The 26799-nt window shown below is 39.8% G+C and overlaps 1 long non-coding RNA gene across 1 annotated transcript; it reads left to right on the top strand.

The window, feature by feature from the left end:
- The first annotated feature begins 21632 nt into the window (after positions 1-21632).
- Positions 21633-24158, top strand: LOC143136755 (uncharacterized). The gene is made up of 4 exons (XR_012989434.1): positions 21633-21661; positions 22560-22721; positions 22811-22901; positions 23793-24158. It is a non-coding gene; the product is annotated as an uncharacterized LOC143136755 (long non-coding RNA).
- Positions 24159-26799: the final 2641 nt, after the last annotated feature.

The following is a 26799-nucleotide window of genomic DNA, read 5'->3' as shown; positions in this document are numbered from 1 at the left end:
TTTTCACAATTGAGGTAGCGTCTGAATCCTTGGACCATCCCGAGTTCATCGACTCCTATCCCGTCACTTTCTGCCATATTGGACCATCGCCATATTGGAATTGGTCTAAACTCTACGAAAAGTTTCAGCGGTCACAAATTTCATTTGATTTTCACAGAACTTGGCAGAGATGATCTTCAGACCGAGCCGCACAAACGATACTTGTCAGATTTTTCAGATTCCACTTTATTGGCCTATGGCAGCCAATCAAATATGGCCATGAAGCCGCAAAACAGGAAGTGGGCTAACATCTCGGAGACGCTTTAATGTATGAAGTCCAAACTGGGTACAGGGACTTTGTATCTGATTGTGAGGACACAGCAGGAAATTGGCATCATTTGGCCTCTATAGGGGGTGCTGTAATACAGGAAGTGAGCTTGTATCTCAGCAACGCTTTGGTGTACAAACTCCAAACTTAGTATAAGGACCTGTTACCTGATTATGATGATGCACTAGGAAATTGGAATCATTTGGCCTCTACAGGGGGCGCTGTAATACAGGAAGTGAGCTCGTATCTCAGCAACACTTTGGTGTATGAAGTCCAAACTTGGTAGAGGGACATGGTAGCTGATTGTGAGACCGCACAAAGACATTGGTGTAATTTGGCCTCTTGCTGTAAGTGCTTGCTCATGCCGTGGCAACGCCATTTCTGCTATAGCGCTCTGCTAGGCCCCCGCATTGCTGCTTGCAGCTATATTTTGAATCGTTTTTCTTGGATAGCCTTAGCCTGCCAAACATCAAGCAAATAAAAAAAATGACTTCACGGTTGGAAAAAAAATATCTTCACGTTGTTTAGCCTAGGCATTTCATATCATGTAGCCTAGTCTATTGTGCGCCTAGTGTTATCACAAAACGTTTGTGTAGCAATATACGCTTTTAAGAAAGGCTGATCTCTAATAATGGCAACGAGGAAAGACATTTCACGTCCAATTGATTATTATATGTTCACGTAGCGTTTCAAACAAACTGCAGGTAACGTTGCAATTATGGGTGTATGGGCATTTGCGTAAAAAAAGGTTGAGAACCACTAATCTACATGCGAAATACCCTGTATATTCGTGCAAATTCCCTCTTGTTAAGACATCAAGAATGAAATTGCACAAAATGGTAAATCGCCTCATTAAACCTCTCCCCGAGTCGTATATCTATGGAACTCCTCCTATGGCATGTGATTGTAGGCCTGATTTTTAAGCTAAGCAGCAGCGATGGTTGTGGCCGCTGAGTGGAAGGGAGACCTACGGTTAAACCATAGCGATCTTGCTACTCAATGTTTTTCTAAGGTTGGCCATCAATATGTTACAAAGGCAGTGAAATATTAGACAAATGTATGGCCAGTTGGCCACCGCTTGTTAACCCATTCGTATCAGGCTTTTGCAGCCTACACTGTGCATTCCCAGATAGCAAACATTTTGGCTGTAGTCTGGCATACGTTTGGTATTTTTGGGTTTGTTTTGGCATAGAAACAGCAAAGTAAATGCTTTTGGCTGAACTGTGGCAAAATTGTGGTTTACCATAATAGATAAAAAGGCGCCAGCGGTAGATAACTAGTTATGGCAAATGTCTGGTTAACCAGATGAATGGGCACAGAGCGGGACGGTTCACTGACGTATGCAGGTGTATTTTGGCGTCTTTGTGGTTTGCCAGAAGACTGATCAAAAGACCGGGAATTTTCTCTAGAAGAGACGCCTAGTACCTCACTTTCTCCAGCACAGACGGTAAGAACATTTTCCTGTCTTCAAACATGTCTAACTTGTATACAAATATAGCCGTGTTTCTACATAGCTCTATAACAGATATGCCTGTAGCTTCGTTTTGGTGAACAGCTTTGTAACAGCCCGCTATGGAAACAATACCGTTAACGTTGTTTATCTACATGTCTTCTTATTACAGTAGGTGTAACCAGAGAATGTCTAAGACAGGCTCTGGTGTAACGTTAACGTAGCCTACTGGCTAAGTAGCTAGTTAACGTTAGCTTGTTAATCTAAAGGCTCTGCAGGTGGCAAACTTGTGAAACACAGGCAAACTTAAATCACTGAACACATCCAATATTGCACATCCAATTATTTTCCTTTTTTTCTGTTCTGTTTTCAGTGCATAAGACATGCAGTGGAGCTGCAGCAAGCAGTATAAATGGGTACGTTTTTATCATGGTAATAAAGCCTCATTTTGCCCTAATATAGATAGCTAAGTATAGCTAGTTAACATGTTAACCTTAATGCTCTGCAGGTGAAACTTTTTTTAAAACACAGACAGACTTAATTCAATAAACACATCCACTTAGGTCCGTGTAACGCTTTGCAGTGCTTTGTTCTATTTGCTCCATCCATCTGATCCAAATAAAAAATGTGTTCAATAATCCAATTTTCAATTTTTTTAACTGGTCAGCAAATAGATAATTGCTGCTATTTTCTAAATGTGTCATTAGTCACGCAAGATAAAGAAAAAAACAGAAACTGGATTGGAAACAAAAGTAAAATTCAGTTAATATTGGATTTTTGCCTTTTTTTTTTACCGTTTTTGTTGGGGTGAACCACAAGCGTAGGGGGGTGACCTGATACATATTGGCGCGCGGTGTTGGTGATCACATTTTATCAGCGGATGTAGAGATGGAGGGCTATCAAACACAGTTCAGCTTGCATCAAGGTGCCAAGCGATTGATAATGTCAGCTCGAGATCAGAACCTCAGATGCAGAGGGAGACATTGCTGCATCCTGACACTTATGAGTAGGCCTACCGTACATGTGTAAATGTTCATGTTCTGGGAGGCTTTGGAGACCTACATGATCCAATGGACTTGAGCCGTAGTAGCCTATAGACTGACGTCGATGGCAAAGCATTCTGCTTTGGGGAATTATTTGCTATGGTATGGCATGGCCATGGTATTCAAATATACTGTAGATATGTTCAACGTAGGCTGAAAGTTTTGTTTAACCTGCTATCTCCCAAAAATCGGCGAATTATCGGCGAATTATTAGCCTAATCTCTATAATGAGTCAAACGCATAACTTCAGGCGGCGCTTTCTTCCACCATCTAGCCTGGCCCAGTTAGATGGTGTTCTCCCCCTGGTGCTCGTGGTTCAGTGCAACCAAAAGCTCAAAAAAGGAAAATTAGACAATTGACGCATCATTTAAATGTTTAACTTCTGAACAGAAAACCGTAACTGTGCTCAATTGAAAATCAAAATATGCAACAATAACCCATTTACTGTGCCGTCCTAAAGAATGGATAACGGATTTTTAGACCTATTTATATATTTTTTCATGTGAATTCTGCAAATAGAACATAGCACTGCAAAGCGTTACACGGACCCACTTATTTCCCTTTTTCTCTTCTGTTTTCAGTGCATAAGGCATTCAGTGAAGCTGCACCTTAAGGCAATAGTAATGGGTAAGTTTCAATCACTGTATGCCTAATACAGCCTCATTTTTACCCTACACTCAATGACCGCATCTGAATTAAACTTCACTAAACAATTTCCAAGGCTTTTTAAAGAGTAGATTTAGTAATTGTGTTTCTTTTGTCTTTGTGTGTGTATGTTGTCAATTTCAGATGCTGTGAGAAGAAATCCTGTTTGCTCTGCACAGTCAACCCGTTTACAGTAATAAGTATGCTGATATGACTTAATAAATACAAATTACAATGAAATGCATTTAATCTTGTGTTTTTTTGTTGTAAAAATCTCTATTGACATATAGGCTAATTTAACAATATGAGCCTAGGATACTAGGGCATAGCAATTCATTAGAAACTAATGTAGACATATTGCAAAATGCAAAATTAAATAAATGTAATGATTTCCAAGTGGAGTTTCAATGTAGAAGCAATCATTTGGCATAATTATGGCATCACTTTGGGTCAGTTTTGGCTACTTTTTGGCTGGATTTGGGGGATTTTGGACTCTCTTTGGGTGGGTTATGGCCATATTTTGGAATGCCACAATTGGTTTTGGGTGAGTTTTGGCCTCCTTTTGTTTTGATTCTGGCTTGCCTAATTTGGGCCATATATGGGCCGTACATCCATCCAAAACTCTGCCAAAATGGCAAGCCAGTTTTGGGCCAAATTTGGCCCATAATGAATTTGCTATGTTTTAATTCGTCAGTATTATATCATAGCAAACAACACAGTCTGAACATACCAGAGAAATGGTAGGCTACAGCCCAATGGGGGTGAGGGTTTGAAAATCGTATTTCATTAGATTATATCCTAAATTGTTGGTATGTGGTGGTAATACTTCATTTAATTACATGCAATGTTGGATAACATTACATTTTTTCAGTACCCCCCCAAACTGTTATTTTCATCCCTTTTGGGTGGGTCCAAGTCTCATCTAGGGGGGTCGGACTCCCCCAATACCCCCCGTAATTCGAACCATGATTCTAGTGTGCTAATCTCCACAACCCAATTGTATTCTAACAATACTCTATTCTAATGTGCTAACCTCCACAACCTAACAGTATTCTAACAGTACTCTATTCTAGTGTGCTAATCTCTACAGCCCAATATTATTCTAACAATACCCTATTCTACAGGACTATTTGTCATGGATAATATGAAGGGTCTGATAATGGAAGGCAGTGTTTCCCACAGAATTGAATTGTATTTGTGGTGGTAGGTGAAGGGGGGGGGGGGGGGGGGGTGTTCTGTGTCGGAGTCAATAAGATGAACAGCCTATAATTATACAGTTATACTAGCCTTGCACGACAAGTAGCTGTAACATTATAGTGTGCTAACCTCCACAACCCAACAGTATTCTAACAGTATTTTATTCTAGTATGCTAACCTCCACAACCCAACTGAAGAAACTGTAGGGGGCGATGTGGGTCGAGGTAGAGTGAGTGGCGAGCAGGCAGAGCCTCGGTCAGAAGGCTCAATGGTATGGAGTGATGACACGGAGATGGCAGGTTTTAGTGCAACACAAGTGAACTTTATTTGAGTTTCAATTCATCTGTTCTTTTGTTCTTTACTTGTATGTGTGCTGCATCAAAGAGGAAACAAACAGAAAATGGAGTAATCAGTGAAATGGGGTCCCAACTCACAAACAAACCAATTGACATTTGAACAATAAACTGAAATCATATGGCTATATAAAAGGTACAACTAAACAATACTTGACATCCCAAGTCAACCAGCATCATCTAATCATCTCACATGGGACTCCAACACACCAAACCAACAAAAAAAGACCTTAACTTTACACATGATGGCAGAGCTACTCTACAAACTGATAAACATCACAAGAGTTATAGTGAGGGTCATTAAAGTGATGACTTACGTTAACTCAAAGACGCACACAAAGCAGGACACACTGAAGTGGTGGGTTGAGATGAAGAAAAGAGTAAATTCAGGGCGGGCAAACAATTTATCCTGGTCTGAGCCCCTGCTCTGGAGCTACAGGGTTTCCCAGCAGGTAAACTGGGTGTGGTTAGGTGGCAGAGCTAAACAATCTTGCAATTTATCCACAGCACTTTCACCTCAAATTTCACATGGTGAAAATGTGTATTGGTAAACACACAACAAGAAAAACTCCAAGCATACATTTGACAATAAAATGAAGGGCTTTCCTAAAAGAGTACACCTGAAAAAATCTGGGGCAATTAGACATTTGTAGAGAAGAACACTAATGGATGAAATATAAATATGATAGACTTAATTATGAAGGAAAAATAGTAAACAAAGAAGTTCCACTAAATGCCATAGAGTGTCTCGGCATTCTGATTCTTGGAAACTGATGAGTGTGAATGTTGATTGCCTGATGTCATTCAGGTGCTGTTCAATGTGAATCTTAAATGACCAATAGCATGTGCAGCTTAATCCTAAAGCTCTAGCTGGGATTCAAACTCTCAACCTAAGAAACACCAGTACAAGGCATTATCCCACTGAGCCACTGACAATCCTACATATTAAGCGGTCACATTCACATGGTGAAATGTGTGTTGGCAAACACACAACATCAAGAAAACTTCTAGTATACATTTGACAATAGAATTAAGGGCTTTATAAAAACAGTATAGATCTGAAAATGTGCACTGATAATGGTATCCACCTAATGATGGTTGTATGGTTGCTATCCAAGAACAAAATGACTCATGTAGGAATATAGGTGATATAGGAAAAATGGCCTGAGTGGTCAAAATGTATTGGCCTATATCTCTGAAATGGAACAAAATATCAAACTGGTAACTGTTGTGAGGCTTGGTCTAAACATTTTCTATGAGAATTTTGGTGAAGATTTGATTATTTTTGAAAAGTGTGAAACTTTTTATGATGTTTGGCTTGTCCATGAAATTGTGGCAAAAGTAAACATTTTTAGACCATAAGACCAGGGCCAAAAAGATGCATCTGAGTTTAGAGATTAATATTATAAAGAATTTTGAGTCTAGGTCAATCTGGTAAGGAGAAATATGCATAATTAACTTTTTTGCCAATAGCACCACCTTTGGGTGCAGTTATGGTATAAAATTCTCGCCAAAAGTTTTCTGTACCTGTACCAAAGTTTTGTGCTTGTAAGAATATTTTGTGCTCGTAAAAAATATTTGTGTACATGTAAAAATACTTTGTATCCGTAAAAATATTTTGTGCATGTAAAAATGGTTTGTACATCTTCAAATCCGTTTTGTCACTGTGTCGAAAAAAGTTTTGTGAATTTGCGAACGATTTTTGCACGCACGGATTTTCCATTTGCAAGTGCGCATCTGTTTTCTACAGACATGAAACAGATCTACGGGTACGAAACGAATTTACAAGTACAAAACTTTTTTACAAATTTTCCCAAAACAGCCAATCACAGCACTGCTTACTGAACGGCCAGTCAGCCGATCAGCTCGCTTCTTTAATTCCGAAACGCTGGACATACCGCTCTGGGTACATCCATGTAAACACCACAGTCAGAAGAGGTGAAACAAAGATTGTTAACAATCTTTGGGTGAAACACTTAAAAAAGAAGAGCTAACTTAGCTAACAAGCAAACAGCTCAACTTAACTCTATTCCTTCCCTACTATGAATCTAATACTATTAACTAGAACTAATAAAAATGTGATCATTAGTATTATTATTAATGATAATTGTTGTGTTTTCCGACTAGTCATTCCTCCCTTTGTATTTCCCACGTTATATGTGCAGTGCTTTCACGTAACGTTAGCAGAGACGGTTAGCTGCCCAGTTAGCTGCCATTACCTATTGTTACCTACTACCTATCCAGTGCTCGCGTTTTAAACTATACTGTTTATTAGTTCTAGTTAAAGATATTCGATTCATAGTAGGGAAGGAATAGAGTTAAGTTGAGCTGTTTGCTTGTTAGCTTGTTACCTAAGCTAGCTAGAACATAACAGTTACATGACCCAAAAAGTTCAGGTTGGCTTAGGCTGACTAAAGACCCATTCATTCTGGACATAAAAGACGGACTTCATACGCCCTAACCATTGTACTTTTACACGAAATTGGGTAGATTACCATTATGGAAGAAAATGAAGCGTGTCTCATTAAGTTATTGTTCCCACAGGGTTAGTATTATTATCAATGATAATTGTTCTGTATAGTTATTGTGTTATAATGTTTCCGACTAGTCCTCCCTTTGTATTTCCCACGTTATATGTGCGTGCTTTCACGTAACGTTAGCAGAGACGGTTGATAAAAGCAGTATCTTTGAAGTTAGCTTAGCCCAGCCAATACTTGTTTCACCTCTTCTTCTTTTTTAAGTGTTTCACCTCTTCTGACTGGTGTTTATGGATGTACCCAGAGCGGTATGTCCAGCGTTTCAGAATTAAAGAAGCGAGCTGATCGGCTGACTGGCCGTTCAGTAAGCAGTGCTGTGATTGGCTGTTTTGGGAAAATTTGTAAAAAAGTTTTGTACTTGTAAATTCGTTTCGCACCCGTAGATCTGTTTCATGTCTGTAGAAAACAGATGCGCACTTGCAAATGGAAAATCCGTGCGTGCAAAAATCGTTTGCAAATTCACAAAACTTTTTTCGACACAGTGACAAAACGGATTTGAAGATGTACAAACTATTTTTACATGCACAAAATATTTTTACGGATACAAAGTATTTTTACATGTACACAAATATTTTTTACGAGCACAAAATATTCTTACAAGCACAAAACTTTGGTACAGGTACAGAAAACTTTTGGCGAGAATTTTATACCATATGCAGTACCCCAAATTTTGGGTTATGGGTAGAGAGGGGTACTGGTAACCATACCTGAACATTTCAAGAGTTTTGGAGTTACGGTTTAGGCTGCAGTATGACTTACAGAATTTTTGCAAAAAATGAACGCTACAGAAACAATAGGGGTCTTGCAGCTGCGCTGCTCGGACCCCTAATTAGGCCTACAATAGTTTCATTATTTTTGCATTGTTGCATGATGCTTGCATGATAAATACTTCTCAAAACAACAGCAATTATATGGGTGCCATTGTTTTGGGATGTTTCCCCCATTACATGCAAGCCATCACAATAATAAGCACACAATGTGCCAACTACACACTGTTGGTATGAATAAAAAACACATCTGGCTTTTGCTTTCTCTGTGCACAAGGTAGACCGTCAGTTTGAGGTCATACTTTTGTCATAGTTCTGTAAACATACAGAGATCCAAACTTCAAGTATTGGTGTTTATTTACGTACACACATCAAAACAATCACAAGTGTGTTTTCCCAAGTCAAAACACAAAATAGCAATTTCACTGAGACAAAAAAATCAGTCTACATCGTGTCGTCTCTCTCAAAATTTCGTCTACATCACATGCAATGTCCTAGTCCAAGGCACCAGGGAAAATATATTCTGGAATGCTGTATCCAGGCCTGACATGACAATATTGACTGATTTTTTTTGCCTGTAAAAGGGTTATTTCTTTCTCTTCTTACCCTTCCTCTTCCCCCTCCTCGTCCTCCTCTTGCTCCTCCTTGTCCCCTTCCTCTAACTTCACCTCCTTGTCATCCTCTCCCCTTCACTTCTTCACCTCTGTGTCCTCTTCCTCCTCTTCTTCCTCCTACTTATTCACCTCCACGTCCATTCTTTGGCCTCCTCTAATTCTTACTCTTCTCACTTTTCCTGCTCCCTCCATTGTACCCATTGTACATTACTTGTGGCTTATTTATAGTGCTTAGGCTGATTGCAAAGTGAACCAATTAAAACAGATTTCACATGAGAAAGTGTGCCAGAGAGTTGGCAAAATAGTATAAATAATAGCCATATATGTGTATAGATTTGCTAGGAGTGTGTTGATCATTTGGAAATTGAGTGTAAAGCAGTGAGTTATGTTTACAGTTCCGCAAAAAGAGTGCTGTGCAGTGGATTATGCCTACAGTTGTGCAAAGTATGTGTTACAAAATTGCAAACTGAGTGCAAAGCAGTGTTTGTGCTTTTAGTTTTGCGAACTCAGTGAGTGGTTTTGCTATAAGTATTAATAGTTTTAGAAATTGTGCAGAATCACGGCTGTGTTTAAGCATTCAGAAAAAACTGTAATGCTAGACAGTGTTTTATATAGTGCTCTCTTTTTTTGGAAGTTGTAGCTTAGCTTTGCTACCAACGTTATCGAGCTGCTTCTCGCACAGACGTGCACACGCATGCATTGAATAAACGCTCATACCACGACTTAATTCTATGCCTCTATGTTTGGTGACACCAAATTAACAAGTATTTCCTACTAATTGCAGAAACATTTGTTTTCTTTTTCTGTCTGCGGTTCCTTGATCAATAGCGCAGCAAATTATCAGACGATTCCCTGGGAATAATTTCACTCTGCAGACCAGCATTGTCCACGTTGCGGGCCGTGGCCCATAGTTTGAGAAATGGTGGCCTGCATGCTGCCATATTAAGGCCTTTTTACGGTGTGTTTTAGCCGGGTTTTCGCGTGGAAGGCTCTGTAGAAATCTGGCACCCTATTGAACGAAGTTAAACTGAAAGAGCGTGTTGTTCACAGACACCAGAATGAACAAGTTCAAAGTAACGTTCATCAGGTAGTAATACAGTACGTTCAGTTCTCGTTCACTTAAAATATTGTAGTGAACTGAGCCTAGCTGTTATGCCTGTGCTCCCATGATGCTGTGCAGTGTGTGTGTGTGTGTAATGTTGATGTTCAAAACCATGCGGGTTGACAATATTGTGTGTCGTGTCTGTCGTGTCTGTGTTCTACAGCCGGTTGGAGTGTTCGGAGCCAGATTTGGCTGGTGTGTGTTGCGATACAACCTGGGGCAGATGTTTAGTGCTGGGACATAAAGGCCAGGTCTGGCCCAGTATTAGGTGTTAAAGTATTAGTGTGTTAAAGGTGTTAAACCAATAAAAACCATTCAAAGATAACATTGCAGTTTGTTACAATATGAACTTTCGTTCAATGAACACGTTTAGGCACAACACTGTTTACAGGTTTGTTATCAACAAATAAAAGTAGGCTAACATTAAGTTGATCTGATTTTCAAGCCTGCATTACTAACCTACCAAGTCTTGTGGTGTTGGGTTGACATTTGATGCAACCTATTGGCAAACATTTACATCTAGAAAACACTCCTTCTAGCTAATTATCCAGTTAGCTTATGTTGTCTGCCATCTCTTACAATGTTCATTTCTGCATTTTTGGTCTGATTTGCAAACCTGGCCTGCTGTACATGACTGTGTTAAAGATTATTCCAGAAAGTCTAGCCGGTTGACCTTGCCAGCTCAGAATGAAAAAAAGGATGGGCTATCCATTAATGGCCAAGGATGCCTTATGTCCACACACCAGATATTTCCCCCAGAAAAACATTTAATGTGTTACTAGCACTTTTAAATGTTTTACTACCTTTCAACTCTTATTATATTCTTACTGAACGATGAATGGTACCATGTTAGTAAAAAGCTAACCTCCGTAGTTGTACGGGAAATGCACCCCAGGCTACTACATTACATCATCATCCTGCCTGTCTACTTTGAAGCTCATCCCGGTGCCTATGCGTGAAAGCACACAATAGTATTTATTTCACACATTTAAAGGCAGTTTGTCAGCAAGGCTGTATACAGACTCTTTTTATAACTAGATGTATAATAGGACTGCCGCTCAGTCCTGTACATCCTCTCCACGAAAACAAATCACGCTTTTCAATTTTCAACAAAACTCCATCGCCTACTCTTGCTACTTTTGTGTATGCTTGTATCAATTTGGTGCAGTTCAGAACATCTCAACTGAAGATAGGGCTGATTTAAACAGTATAATATTGCATTTATTTATTTTATTTTATTTATTTTTTTTGGGGGGTGGGGGGGGGGTGTCACAAATGAGTGGTTATGGGCTAGGTTGATGCGGGTCCTTGAGACCAACAAATTTCATCATCCTCAGTGCCACGGTTCAGGTAGTTATTTAGGAAAAACTGCATTTTCTGGGTTTCGGGGGGCCTAGCTATGCTGGCGGTGGTCATAATCAGTGTTGGGAGTAAGGAGTTACAAAAGTAATGTAATTACTGTAATATAGGCTATTGTTTTTTGCTGTAACGCGGTAATGTAAGGCATTACAAAAAAAGGGTAATATTTTACTTGGTACAAACTTCAGTAAAGCGCATTACAATGCATTTTAACCTGAAATTAAGTGGTGTTATGTTTTGATACATATTCGCAAACAACACTGTGAGAACAACAGAGGAGAAAAAATCTGGGCAAATAGCAGAACGATATCTCCTGTTAGCTACTGGTTGAAGATAACTGTGGCTGGCTGCAGCTGATTTGATGGACATACATACTACTTTCAGTTACAATAACTTTGAGCACAGAGGAAATAAGCGAACAGCTACATGCAAAGTGTGTGGCACCAGGATAAATTATGCCTATTCAACAACGTCTGATTTCATCAGGCATCTCCAAACGCACCCAGATAGGTCAGTCACTTAGGCCTAGCATATATCGTCACAGAGGACAAGCTAACCATCGCAAAGTGTGTTTTTAGTTCAAAATAAAATACCTAATACCCTCATTTTTAATGTATCAAAATAAACTACAAAATACAGTAACCATATTATGTATCAAAATAAAATACTGTATTTTTGAAAATACTCAAAATACTTTTTTCAAGGAAGTATGGAATCACTGCAAAAAAAGCTTTTTTTATCCCAAACATTTAGCCTATTAAAACTATATAGTAAAAAACAATGTATACAATTTGGCCCGTCATACCAAATACTATACTGTATGCAAGTTCATGTAGTGTGATCAGAATTAAGAATAATTCAAGAATTTTTTACATTTAGTCATCTAGCTGATGCTTATCCAAAACGACTGACAGAGCTTTCAATTAAACCACATTATAATCAATAGGCCAAAATCATAATTGTGTATCTGTGCCGAATTTAGTAATTCAAGTCCAGTGCAGAACTGGATAAGAAAATCAGGTTACACTTTACTTGACAGTACCGACATAAGAGTGACATGACACTGTCATAACTTTTATGACATAACGCTTCCATCATTAAGTGTCATTCGGTTTTTGTCATAACAAGTTAGGGTTAGGTTTAGAGATAAGGATAAGGATAGAGATGTACTGGCAGCATGTGCTTGGTGGGAATTGAACCCTGGTCTCCTGTGTGAGTGTCTGCAGTCCTACCACTAGGCTACTGATGGGACTATGGGCTAACTAAGGAAAACATGTGGTGGAGTGTCAAATGATCCAAAGAAGAGGGAATTAAAGTGAGAAAAAATTAAGAGGAAAAGAAGGGAGGAAGTTAAATGAATTGAAAACTATAGGGGATGAAGGGCTGCAAAAAAACCCAAAAAAAAATCAGGAAAGGTTTTGATGGTTGAACCCTGGTCATCAGATCTGTAGACTCATGTCAATCCACTGTATTGTGGGTCACCTTACTCTGAAGGGGAATGAAGGCAGAAACATATGGAAACAAAAATGAAAGAAAAAAAAGAGGCGGGGGGGGGGGGTGGGTGAGGAAAGAACCTAGAACGAGTTGGGATAAACCAAGAAGGGTGTAACTATAAATAATGAAAAATTTCCAGTGGGGGAGGTGGGGATTGAACCCTGGTCTCCCAGATGAGAATCCACAGCCCTACCACTAGGCTACTGTAGCTACAAGATTATGGTTAGAAAAGAAGGATTAGAACAAGGTTATGGTTAGGAATGAGTTATGGTAAGGGTTATGGTTAGAATGAGGGTCTGGTAAGGGATTAAAGTGCAAGAGAAATAGAGAAAGAAGCCCAAGTGAAACTAAAATAAAAGATAATATGATAATACATAATCTTACGTCAATAAAATTTAATATGATTATAAATAATCTTACGTCAATATATTAATTTGCATACTTTTGTACATGTAAAAATAGTAGAATAATACTGTCATATCATGACAATTAAGCAAATTAGATTTGAACACCATTACAGTGAACTGTAGAGTGTTGCTGGTATAAATATCACATGGTTCCTAGCCATATGTATCTGTAAGTCCATACTATCCCATGGCATGATACTGAATTGAGGAGCGTGACAAGACTGAGAGGATACTGTGTATATTAGACAGACAGGGGCGTAGATTTGCGTGGGGACCGAAGGACGTGTCCACACCAATGTCAAAATACGACTGAAATGTCCCCACCAATATTCAGGTTGAAATGGGGGAAAAAGCCAACCTGGCCCTAGCCAGATGAATGTCGTTCCGCTAGCTCCACTCATCCATCTGGAACCGATCCATTGAAATGTCGTTTCAGAAGGCTGGACCTAATCAAAAAATGCTTGCATATGATTGAATAAGCCACTTGTCCGTCATCTATTGACGTGCTACTTCAACCACTCTCATCGAAGCCAACCCGTGACGCTGATAACAGTCTCACAGTCGCTTCTACGCTATGTCACATCTATGAAACTCCCGCCCTGCGTCCTGATTGGCTAAACCATAAAGTTGGTTGGAGAAATCACTCTCAATGCAAGAGGTTCCAGATGGATGTGAGTGAAGCTAGGCGGAGCTAGCGGAACGACATTCATCTGGCTAGGGCCAGGTTAGGAAAAAGCACTCACATGCGCTACACAAAGAGTTAAATCATGTCTCACTTCAGTGCTGCGGATCATCTCGTACAGATCTTGTAATGTGCAGTAGCCTATAAGGGTAAATCGCGCTGATTTTAAGTTACCTATAATAACCACCAGTGAGCCGCAGTCTCCTGCGCAGCATGCAGCACTTAAGCTTTACTTCACTACAAGCATGAAGTGCGTCCAAATTCACCTATTCTTCTCTGTTGAACTCCTCGAGAAGTAGGCTACTCATCACACATGTGTCACATGAAAGCCTTTTCTCAGCTTTTAAACGGTGCTAGCTAGCCACTGTTTGCTGTGATAAACAGTTCGCGAGAAAAATAACTTCAAGAGATTTAATAATTATTCTCTGCGCCCATCTCCACATCCATTCGTCTCTATGGAATATCGTAGTCCTACACACTCTTCACGCAACACATGACAAACCATATATCAGAATAAACAGCAGACCTTACCGAACACAAAGGTGTAATGCATTCCCGTGTATAGTTAGCTGTTCCAGAGTAATCCGGTTTTGAAATAAATTATAGCAAAATTCAACATGGTCTTTCGGCTGCATTTCTTACATCGCCTAGATATCTGTAAATATTAGAATCAGAGAATATACAGGCAGCTCACAGTTAAGAGTTTGTCAATGTAGCCTTAATGATTTATTTTCACAAAATGCTAAGCATGCATGTATTTAAAGGAACCGTATGTAAGAAAAATATTTCAATTAATCATAAAATGGCCCTGATATGTCACTAGACATTAAGAAATTATGTTCATTTCAAATACTTATATCACTGACAACAGTAGTCCAGCCAGGATATTGTCATTTAAAAAGTGAAGTTGCAGCCCTCAACTGTTGTTGATGTTGTGTTTTGTCATGTCATGTTGTGTTTTGGCCTGATGCGCCACCCTCCAGCTATCTACTAATCACGAAGTCAGTAGTGTTTCGCCATCTGCGTGTGCAACCTCGAGTCAGGGGGGAGGGGGAGGGGATACACCGATCTTCAGTATTTTGAAAGTGATTGCAGTACCAGTTTTGGCCACAATCTTACATATGGTTCCTTTAAGTTAGTTTCTTAAAACTGAGCTGTGCTTAAATGGGCATGATTTCATAACAGACCAAATAGAAAATAAATGTTAAATATAGCCTACATATCTGTAGCCTACATATTAAAATCATATTATGTAGGCTACACAGTGTAGTTAGATCAAGTTGGACATTAGCACATTTTAATCATGGATAGTAGTTGGACAGTAGCACATTTAAATCATTTTATATATCTTTGGCTGGTGAAAGAGTTGAGTGTTTTTTTGTTGTTTTTTTCGTGTGTGTGTGGGGGGGGGGTGGTTAGTGGGTAGTGTCCCCACCAAAGCTCAGACCAAACCTACGCCCTTGATATTAGACCTGCATGGGATTGATGGTGACATAGTTCAACTTGCAAGTGTAAAATCATAGGGAAATGTGTTGGTCAATTGGCTTAATATTTTATGTAATATATTTTTTTCAGATCTTGTGCATCCTCACATTGGAGTCCCGAGTTCATGTACAAAGTTTGGTTTCAATACGTGACAGTGTTCCTGCGATAATACCTAACTTCCTGTTTTGTGGCTACGCCGCCGATTTCGTTTGGCTGTGACGGGCAAAGGCTTCCGAAAATCAAAAATCCTTTCTGTAACTTTTGTGAGGCTTGGTCCAAGGATCATGTACGTCAAGTTTCGTGAAGTTCGGACCAAATTTGTGACCTGTGAAACTTTAGTTTCGCTTTCTATTCAATCCAATATGGTGGAAGAATGACATGGGTCAGTGACGTCATTTTCAATTTCCACACTACACCGGTTTACACCAACGTTTCAGAGTTGGATCAGTGGCAATATCTCAAAAGGTCTAGGAGCAGGAGCTGGCCAAAAATCGGGCTTACAGGAATAAGAAAACTTAAGAAGAACAACTAGACTGCATTTCCGAGGAACTGCGAAAGTGTGCTTGCTCTGGTGCAGTCACTAACGTGAGCAGCAGTGTTGCCACAGTTACCTTGAAAAAGTAATCTGATTACTGATTACTGATTACTCCTTTAAAAAGTAACTTAGTTACTTTACTGATTACTTGATTTTAAAAGTAACTATGTTAGATTACAAGTTACCTTATTAGTTACTTTCAGCAGCTGCCGACAACACCCCCAACGCCTCAACATAAAAATGATAACCGGTTTTGCCAATACTCACTATACTGGAAGTGCATTTTAACAGCAATGTATAGCAGACATCCCAACCTAACCTACTTAGATACTGAAATTCAGATGTTTGTTCAATAATGTCTAAGTACACCAAATAAGGAAGGCCTATTGATAGAAATTGTTATAGTAAAATATGTAGATTTTTTTTCATGTAGCCTTGGCAACTAGCCATCTTGTAGCCTATAGGCCTGAGTAATATGCAAATGAAATTACACTTGTTAAACTCACCTTAACAAGTCTTTTGCAATCATTTAACCCGCCGTGAGCAATGCTAAAGTTGCTGTTACAAACAGTGCAGTGTGCAAGATTATCATTATGTTTTAATCTTTTAAGACAATTGGGTGCACTTTTGTGTAGTCTGATGTGAAATGGGTCTTAAATCTTCCTTTTTGAGGGGCACTGACGCTGCCATGACGCTTCTGTTCCTAGATACACTGACTGAACTGATTAATTATGTTTGGGAGAAAAGAGATATAAGCACTTACACTGAAAACGGATTGGTTGATTTAGCAAAACAGACCAGGATGCTCTCTGTCTTGGATGCGCTTCAGTCAGAAACGCACCACTCCTCTCTCTCCCCCTCTCCTTTGTGTGCGCATTAAGCTATGCACACGCGATTTGAAGCAAAGATTCTATCTTTGATTTGAAGTCCGGTCTGGCTTGCGTGCTCTTGTTCGCTCTAGGTTCCGGGAGATTTTATGTAATTTGCGGGCGTCAGGAAGCCGCTATCAATATGTGGGAGACTCCCAAAAGTTTGGGAGACTTGGGATGTCTAGCTAGACAGCACTTTGTCGCCAGCACAGAATGTACAATGTACCTTAATGTTGTCATGTTTAGCTGACACAAACTCAAAGTAATGACTGATGAAATGTGCATCTCTCTCTCTCTCCCTCTATTGTTGTTTTCGTTTGTGTCGCTGCACGTGAATTGTCCTCATGCTGAAAACGTGAGCATAGCCTACATGACATTAATCCCCAAGACAAGAAGAAAGCAAAGAATATATCTTTTTATTAAGGAAAATGACAAAAATAGTAACGCACAGTAACTTAGATAAGTAACTTTAATCTGATTACTGGTTTGTAAATAGTAGCGCGTTAGATTACTCGTTACTGAAAAAAGTGGTAAAAATAGACTAACGCGTTACTAAGTAACGCGTTACTGGCATCACTGGTGAGCAGACAGTGGAATATGCTGGCGTTGAACCTGCCATAATCAAAGAATTCAGAAACAGTGGCTAATTTTTCAAAATCGGGCGTACAGGTCAAAGGTTACGTGCATTAAAATACATCCGAAATGCCAAAACACATTTTTGCTAGTTGCAGCGACCCCTCGGTCAAAGGGCACCAAATTATATGTGTCCTCACAATGGAGTCCCGAGACCCTGTACCAAGTTTTGTTTTGAGAAATGAAAGTGTCGCTTAGATATGAGCTAAGTTGAGATGAGATAAGTTCCTGTAATGAATGTCACCAAATTCACTGTGTGTCCTCAGGATGGGGCCCCGAGTCTATGCACCAAGTTTGGTATCGATACGTGAAAGCGCTCCTGAGATATGACCTAGTTCCTGTTTTGCGGCTTCAGATTTTGTTTGGCTGTAACGGCTGTGACGGGTGAACGCTTTTGAAAATCAAAAATCCTTCTGATAAGATTTGTCAGGCTACAGAGGAATTGACCAATGGCAGCAGTTAACGTTTCCCTGTGGTTTATTTACCAAATATGAAACATGACGGAGGCATTAAAATGCTACTTGTTTATCAGGATACTGTTTCACTGATTTATTTAAAAAATATGAGCTATGACAGAAGTTGGGTGTGAATGTTCAGTGTTTCCCACAGAATTGGATTCAATTTGTGGCAGTGGCTGACTTGGACAACGGGGTTGGGGGGGGGGGTGGTGGTCTAATTGAGTGCCTGACACTTTAAGGCGTTTGTTAGGGAACCCTTGCAATTTTAACACAGTTAAAGGTTCATACTTCTCCTTGAGACAAACAGTTCCGAATCTTGGAAAAATGTTCCATTTACATCGGAATTTTGCAAACATTTAGTGTCAGAGTCAATAAAATTAATAGAGCATGCATGAGTAACCTAGTTGAATGAAAGTGTAGAATTCTGGGGTATTCTCACTGTATTCTGATGTGTACATCTGTGTGTAGTATACAACGGGGAGAGGTCCATATTATTGTACATAACTGTGCCTTAGGCCTGTGTACCAGCAGGAAGGTCATACAGGCCGATGTTTAGGAACATTCGAGGAACATCAGTGATAACATGGGCCGAGGAAGACAGCATGTCTGCCTATTCAGGCTAGTACTGTATCTCCATCTGGCCAGGGCCGGGTTTTTACACTGGTTGGCACCTGCCACGTTGGCATGATTGACGTTTGTATGTTTTAGTATAACAGGCTTTGTCTTAGGTTTTGACTCGGAGACGGATCGAGGAAGCGACCCGAGGAGCATCTTCTGTCGGAAGGCTCAGCAGCCGCTTTTAATAACAACCACAACAGTTAGACTCTGCACAGTTTTACTGTTTGAGACTTAGCCTGTGTTCTGTTATTCATTATTGTACCATCTACAATAAATCATCATCTAATCGCCGATCCTGATCCCGCCGTCAAGCTTTATTGACCATCTTCAATACAGACATTAGAACTAAAACACAACGCAACAACCAGAGAATCCAACATTTGGTGCCGTGACCCTTCTCGCAAAAGGAGAAGAAAGACGACAACATTTGGTTATCGTGACCCGACCGCAAGAGAGGAGGAAAGACGAGAACATCCAACGGGTTCAAAGATACTTCCCAGCTGGAAGCCTGCCAAGAGGGGAAACACTGCTGCACTGCGCACCCTGCATGTAGTGAAGACATTCTGACCAGGTGAAAGCAAAAAGTCTTTACTCCTTTATGCGGGAAAAAGAACCAAAGTAAAGCTAATTTATTAGATAAATTAGAAATTAAAAGCTGCACATTAATGAGAGTATTTAAGTTTGTGTCATTAAGTGTTTTGACAAGTAACATACCTATATCAATGATTGATGAGCTCTAGATGTCATTTGATATAAGAAGTTTTCTGGAAAAAAGTAAAAGGTGAAAGTGTACACATTATTTTGGGTAATTGGATAGATTCGTGAAAGAATTAAAATTGAGAGGCACTGACAAATTACTAACCAAATTGCAACTTTGTCACTATATCACTACCACATCACGGAAAAATATAAAATATATATTTAAAAGGATCACGTTACTGCACGAAACACATAGTACAATTTAATAGTTAATGATTTGATATTAGCACAATCCAGATATGGTTCTTGGTAGGAAAACTAAGTTGCAGGCCTTAGCTGAGATACAAGACTATGTGTCCGATTGGATGGCAGTGAAATTACAATTGGGCAAATTTGAGGAAAAATTACAAAGAAAAATAGAGAAGTTGGAATTAGAGATCCGAGACAGGATTTGGAGAACAGAGATGGACAGACGTGATTTGGAGTAACAACTCATGGAAGCGGATGTGTTGCCAGAACAGAATGGAATGAGGCGAAGAGGAGTAGTCTCAGAGGCCCACTCAATGGGGAGGAGCCAACTCCTCCCATACACACCGGCACCTAGTGTGGGCGGGGGGCTCAACAGGCAACCAAGCACCCGCCTCAATCCGACTCTGCCTGACTTGGACTCAACAGCGCCATATGCCATGGTGGAGACATCTAGAAGTGCAGTGGACATTGATAAAGACAGCTTCATTGGACAGAATGCTGCTGTTATGGGGACCCCACATGGGCCAAGAAACAGCACCCCACCTGACCAACAGCCAGCAGGTGACACAAAACAAATCATTCTGGCCCCATCAACAGCCACTGCTTTCAGCCTGTGTTCTGTTATTCATTATTGTACCATCTACAATAAATCATCATCTAATCGCCGATCCTGATCCCGCCGTCAAGCTTTATTGACCATCTTCAATACAGACATTAGAACTAAAACACAACGCAACAACCAGAGAATCCAACAAAAGTGATTGAATTATTTTTAAATTATTTAAATAGTACAACATAGAACATTATTGTGTGGCGGCTGGTTTTGCTTTACTATAAAGTACAGAGGCCTTCAACCTTTTTCAGCTCAAGGGACCCTTGGCTGAAGCCATAAGGCCAAGGCCAAAATGTTACCAGCTTTCGTGAACATGAAACGGAATTCACAAATCCATTCAATGCTTTGGATTAACTTCAAAATGTAATGTCTTCACCCAAACTACATTTTACAACCAAAGTTCATGAATATCGGTCCTGTAGCTTTTCATGTTGCTGTCTGCAAAACACAATTGAAGGAATTGCAACAGTAGGCCATGAAGATGCTTGCTAGCTTCGGATACAATCTTTTCTAGCCACGAGTAACGTGAAATGATGAGCTGCATAGTTTTCTAATGCATGGTGGAGTGCTACAGCATGATGGTCAATCTTGTAACGAATTTTAAGACAAAGAGGCCTAATTGGAGACATTTGCGTGATGCATGCACTTGTTATCACTGGTAACAACGCTTATTACAGCCTATTAATAAATGCCTATTCAAATGGTCAAAACAATGCTCCAAGTGGGGGGACATCCTTCTCCCAAGTCCAATGCCCACTAACACAGAGCTGCCAACTCTCACGCATTGGATTAGTTTCACACGCTCACACGCCACACCCCCGATTTCTCACGCTGAAGTGTCAACCTGGTCGGTCAGATGCCTGATTCACAATAACGTTACATTTAATTTACATGTTGACAATGAGTAGCCTAGTTTTGGTTGTTGTTGGTGGCGTTATTGCATGTTAGTTACACTGTAAAACCCAATGATCCATCTCAACAAAAGATTTAAGTTAACATCACTTAAAAACAGCAGAAAGTTTACATGACTTAAGTATTAAAAGTGTAGTGAACTCAATTTTGGTTTGAAGTTATAATAACTTAAAAAAAATAAGTTGGCATGATAATTAATCATTTTTCGAGTTGGAGTAAATGAATAGCATTGAGTCGATTCCATGGTGAAAAAAAGAGTTTAAGATGAAAAGTTAGCAGCATAAGTCAACAGCCAATGGGATCGCAGATCTCGACGAGGACAGAGCGCGGTGACTGACTAGTGAGGCAGATCATTAGTTAGGCGTTTAGAACTAACCCTTTGCAGAAAATCTTAAGAGAGAATCAGACTTAGTCTTAAAATTTCATTGTCATAAGAAAGAGTGTAAATCGGAAGTGGGTCTTGTGTGTTGTAAGACTTTGCTACGGGTGTCTGCTACCATCTTCTCGACTATCCGGCATCGACGGCCAAGCAGCATCCACTTTAAACATCAACGGCTCTCCTCATAGCGGGACGAACCCGAAGAAAGATCATCCCACGACCACGTAACATCCACAGATGCTTCCATTTCAAAGGTTTGTGTGTCTCCGTCTCGTTTTCACTACTCCCCGTGTCCATTACCCTCTCAAGTTCACGTTAATTTCCCTACAGATCGTGAGAAACTATTATCTTGTTTTTGTTGCTGTAGTTTTTTATTTGTTTGGTAGTGTGGCTAGCTAGCTAGTTGGGCTGAATGAATAGTCTCTACTAGCGACACGTGTTGAGCCTAAAAGTTACCTAGCTAGCGATTTTTTTAATAATTCAAAAGCCTTTTGTTGTGGGTGGTTTTAGTAGGGATGTCATGCTTGATACCATTATCAATAGCCCAGTGGCACCATGTCCTTGTTGAGCATGGTTGTTAGCTAGAATTCTACATAATTATCGATAGCAAAAACATGATGGACTCTTATTAAGTTAGCTTATAGCATTATCTCAGGAGCAGGTGCTCACAAAATGTGGAAATGTAAGCTATGTGAGTTTTCAACTGCTGGCAAAGTGCGGTTAACGAGCCATTACAGACTATTGCATGGCCAGCAATCCACAATATGTCCATTGCCATGCCCTTATCACAATTGCATTTGTTCATTCAAAAGATACAATTAATTAAAAGTGCACATGTCTCGTGTGCACGATGCGGCGCCTAGGTCAGACCGTTAAGAACTTGTCAATAGAAGGGCTTTCAAATGCCCACTTCGTGCATTTAGGCAGCCATTTGTTGAAAGGGACATGTTTCTTCATCTTGGTAGACATTTAAAACAAAAGCAAATTGTCCCCTGCCCATTCAAAGACTGCTCATTTACATCAAATGTGTACTCTACTTTTATATATTGATACAAAAAGCTGATGGATAGTTATAGGGTAGAATATGTTCAAACACTTTTACACAGACATTCTCAAAATTAATGTTTTATTTGTTTGATGTTCTTTTCACAGCTTTACAAGGAGTTCCACCGTATTACCAATCAGAACCTCCCATTCAGTTTTTTTGCATCGCTGGATAGATACACGCCACACCTCCTGACGCTGTACAAGCAGAAACAATCTGGAACCTTTGGGCAGAAAATGGTTGCTCTTCTGTTAGACTACAGTAGACAGGTAAGCAACATGAATGTGTTGTTACACAATACTGTGTTGTATATAGTCGCAGACCTCACAAACTTTGTCCATGTCCCAAAACTCAACAGGATAAGAACGACGTCCAGGCAACAAGGAGGGCGGTCCTTTTTGGTTTGGCACTGTATCTGAAAGAGGATGCATCTGATATCTTCAGGAGCTGTATGTACCATATTCATTCATTCATTCATTCATTCATTTACTCACAACAGTTTCAGAACTCTCGCTTTAATGTCATCGTCGTAACTTGTCCTTCTAGGCCGCGAGCTAGGGGGCCTTACCGTGCACCCCCCGCATAATCCAACGTAACTATCTTTTTTTGAAAAGTCGACCATGCTGAACATGAATTAGAATGTTCATATTGAAAATTTTTTGGTTGCACTACCTGTTTTAGGTGGTCAATGTGTTGCAATACATTGGAATATATTGGAAATGCATTACAGGAACATGACTCTCCATGAAGATGTGACATCTGTCTTTTCATATTTAATCTATCTACAGGACACGTGCTTTTAGTAATTCTATGGTTTGAGTTGTTACTTGGCTTTCCCTAAATATAAAGACCAAAATGTAAAGTCTTTCTACTTGATTTGCCTTGTGAAAACCATACATTTTCTGAAAGCTTGGGTCCTCTAGATGTGATTAAACATGCAAAGACAGATGTCACACCTTTCCCTAGGTCATGGGAGAGTCATGCATTGATTTTCAATGTAAATCTATTCATGGGCCTGAAACAGGTAGTGCAACCCAACATTTTCAATGTAAACATTCTAATTCATGTTCAGCATGTCGGGCCTTTAAAAAAAAATGGTTTCGTTGGATTATGCGGGGGTGCACGGTAAGGCCCTCTAGCTTGCGGCCTATTTCCTTCTCGAACAATCATGCTGCAACCCCCCACCCCACCCCCTTTTTGACTCCTTGAAACAGCATACACACAATCTTACACACACACAAACACACACCTCCCTACACTCTCATGATGTCTCTTTTTTGTATACACTCACATGGCAATAATTCTTTGCATTGTCTTGCATTTCTCTCATGTATTTTTAGTAAGCAGACTTTGACGAAGACCAAAGAGGAGCAGTCGCACTTCTGGCCGTTACAGATGAGAATGCCTCAGCAGTTCCCTTTAGCCCGCAACATGTGGCTGTCATTCTGGAGGATCAGGTTGTTCTATTTCACCAATATTGGGCAGATGCACTTGTTATTTTATTTGGCCTGATTTATGCTCTTCACCTGGAATGCCCAGAAAATTTGAAAGGATTCTTTGAATTCATTCAGATCGTTCTGATGAATTTAGATGATGGAAGGAGACAGATTAAGCCCAAATTGTAAGAATGAGAATGAGTTAGAACTCAATGTTTAGACAGGGCATCAGAAGACTTAAAATCTTGTGAAGTTGCTATGGTGTATACACTGTTGTGCACACACTCGTCTGTCTTTCACACACTTTTCTGTAGCACACACACTGACAAGCGTACACACACACACACACTCTTTCACTCAGTCTTGCACACACACTGACAAGCACACTCAAATCTCATGCACAATCAAACATACTCTCTCACTCACACGTGTGCATGCACATGCACATGCACACACACATGCACACACGCATACTCACGCACGCGCACACACACACACTCACTTTGTCTATCAAACACACAGCTATACACTCAGCAGTCTCTCTGCGTCTGTCACACACCCCCTTTTAAATATTTCTTTCTTTTTTCTCAGGCTTTTTGTGTAGGTTATACACTCTTCCTCTTTCTTCCTCTCCATCTCTGTCCCTTTTTCACACGCACACATAAACAAACCCTCTTTCACACATGCAATTTCACACACACACTTTTGAGGTATATGGAATAAATGTTGAAATAATTTTAAAATGTTTATAGAGGAAAAAACTGATGGTTAGTAACCTATGTTTTTGTGAATCTGTTTTATTTTATTTTTATTTTATTTTATTTTTTTCAGCTAGTGAAGCTTTTGGAAGTGTATGGCACAAATGTTAAAATAATTTCAATAAAACAATGTCATTGATCAGTGTCTCCTGTCAAATAACTTTCATAAGTTGGAATACCTCAAATAGTTTAAGGCAATCTGTTTCCTCAAATAGATTGAGTAGTAAAGTGGAAGTTCTGAGTAGTAATCACTTAAATGGTAGAAGTGAACATAAATCAACATAGAAGTTAACATAAAGCAAAATACACAAGTAGTGATAACTCTGCTATTCAACTTAAATGGTTTAAGGCAACTGGTTTTCTCAAATTATTTGAGTTTAACTTAACTTGACCTACTTAAGTTACCAAACTCAAATGATTCAAGGCAATCTGTTTCCTTAAATTATTTGAGTTTAATCAACTTCTCAGGTTTTACAGTGTATGCCTACAATGCAAAATTGCTTCCTAACGATTGGAAGCTCCTGTAGCCGCATAGGATTTCAAAACATGGCGAAATGCCACAAAAACCGGTTTGTGAATAGGTCTGTGAGTTAGGAGTCCTCTCGACTTCTTTTAAGCAGAGCCTCACAGAGGTGAAAAGGTGTGATTTGTTGGGGGCAGGGCCGGATTAACAATTCATAGACCCCTGGGCACAAATGTCTGATGGCCCCCCCTGCCCCCCAGCCAACGTGAATCCGGCGGTTCATCAGTTAATAGGCCTATATTGTGAAGATTTTTCTTGCCATCTAAGGCACGAGCGCATCTGTGAGGCCAAGCCTCACCAAGTAGCCCGTTTGTTTACAACTAACATTACATTTAATTAAACTGCTTATAGGCTATGCCGAAATAGTTTTCAACATTTTGAATATTAGTGTCATGTGAATTAGGAAATGTTCTCAAAGTAGACTTATGGCTGAGTAATTTCGGCTTTGTCGGAACTGGCCATTGTACGTAAAAATAAACTTCCAAAACTAACGAAAAATATTTATCTTCTTTCAGTTAATTCAAAAGTTTCCAAAAAGTTAAAAACAGATGATGTGATGCGCGTCATTGACATAATGCGCAAATAATATAGCCTAGATATTCGAATACATTTTATACGAATTATTTAAGAGGGAAAATTCGAACGTCATTTTTGAGCAATTTTGACAGCCCTAGTCCACTGTAGGCTACGCCAATCGACTATTACTGTAACACCTTCCACCTAGCCCCGGTGAGTGGGGGTCGTTATTAGGTTGGATTTTGTAGTTAGGCTACTGCAAATGTAACACCCTCGTTTCTATGAAACTGGAAACAACTGAACCAGGAGACTTTGTCACAAGACAAAACAGATGTCTCAAAGCCCAATAGATTAATGTGAGCCTGTGGTTTAGATTTGTAAGACAAATATTTGGTTAGACTAGGCTAGCTAACTTTACACTGACACAACGTAACAACGCTCTGAAGTCGCGGTTAACATGAAATCCAAAACTTTTTGATCACCAAGTTGAAATTTGCAGCTCAACCACAAATAATTCAGATTCTTTTTAATATCATCCAATAACTAATTCAATGTTGATTTAGGCCTATAGGCCTAACTCGGCCTACTTAGCAACACCATTGAACACCACTTAAAAGTTCAACGAAGAGTTGCCATTGCTGCTGCTGTGCTGAAGAAATGTGGACGGCACGGCAGGGCATGCCCAATGAAAATAAATGAACGCAACACAACACACAACAAGCAACACAAAGTGAAAAGTTACATGCATTGCTGACCGAAGCATGTCCGGTTGTGAGTGAACGCTGGCGCGTCTGGCTGCCGCTGCTCCCCGGTGTCGTTTGTGTTTGTTTTACGTGTTTGCCTAATTAAGTGATTTTATGCACTGTCAGTGCCATCGCTTGATGCCATGTGCACCGTGTAGTTTCATGACTCTTATTTTTGTCCATTCTTGGGTATTTCTTGGTTCGAGATCTGAACAAACTTGGACTATCAACAGTTGCCTACCGTAACAAACTAACTGCCTGGCCTATGTGCACCTTACTGGCGTGGAGCTAACCTGGACTACACACACTGTGGATCTATTAACTCTGATGCTACATACTGTGGATCCTCTGCGTCTCTGCTACTTTCGAGC

The sequence above is a fragment of the Alosa pseudoharengus genome, unplaced genomic scaffold (genome assembly GCF_046254945.1).
Source record: "Alosa pseudoharengus isolate Yale_2024_CS ecotype anadromous, Long Island Sound unplaced genomic scaffold, YU_APseudo_1.1 YU_APseudo_1.1_scf_20, whole genome shotgun sequence".
NCBI classification, from domain to species: Eukaryota; Metazoa; Chordata; class Actinopteri; order Clupeiformes; family Clupeidae; genus Alosa; species Alosa pseudoharengus.
This window is presented reverse-complemented; position numbering and strand designations above follow the sequence as displayed.